This window comes from Helianthus annuus, chromosome 17, assembly GCF_002127325.2.
Source record: "Helianthus annuus cultivar XRQ/B chromosome 17, HanXRQr2.0-SUNRISE, whole genome shotgun sequence".
Classification (NCBI taxonomy): Eukaryota; Viridiplantae; Streptophyta; class Magnoliopsida; order Asterales; family Asteraceae; genus Helianthus; species Helianthus annuus.
In genome coordinates this window covers 92,978,543-92,979,175 of record NC_035449.2, presented here as the reverse complement: position 1 = coordinate 92,979,175, position 633 = coordinate 92,978,543, and positions in this window count along the sequence as shown.

The window sequence follows — 633 nt, the reverse complement described above, 5'->3', positions numbered from 1 at the left end:
CTACTAGCTTCTTCTCCATCTCTTTTAGCTTCAAGTTTGAGGTTCCCAAGTCTTGGATACCCTTGTCCCTAGCCTCAAAGGCGGCCGCAACCGAAGCCTGAGATGCCTTATTAATTTCCTTCGTTTCCAAGACTTGCTCTTTCAAACGATCTACATTGGCTCGAAGTGTAGCAATCTCCTATTTAACCTTCGATCTAATATTTTATTGATTCTTCTGAGAAACAACCTCCCTTTCGTACCTACGACAGTTTGATTCGGCCTCAACCCATCGCTTATACGTCTCCACCACAAAAGAATTTGATTGTGCTTGATTTAACATCAGAGCATTCCCAAGCTTCGGTCTGCTCATCCTCCATAGTGAAAATGCTCAGCAAGAGTATCAATGTGGAATAAAGACATCTTTGCAGATAAAGCGTCAATAATCCTATCTTTATTCACCAAAGACGAATCCGGCACATATTTCTCCAATGCCCCCGCTGAATCTATGTCCGTCGCATCACCGGAACCTAACTCCCGACAAACAAGAATAGCCTCAGTCTCATACCACAGAGGAGATGAAGAGGCACTATCCCCTCCATCGATCGGCTGCGGAATGGGCCAGGAAATATTGGAGTCAACTCCGGTAGGAGGCTT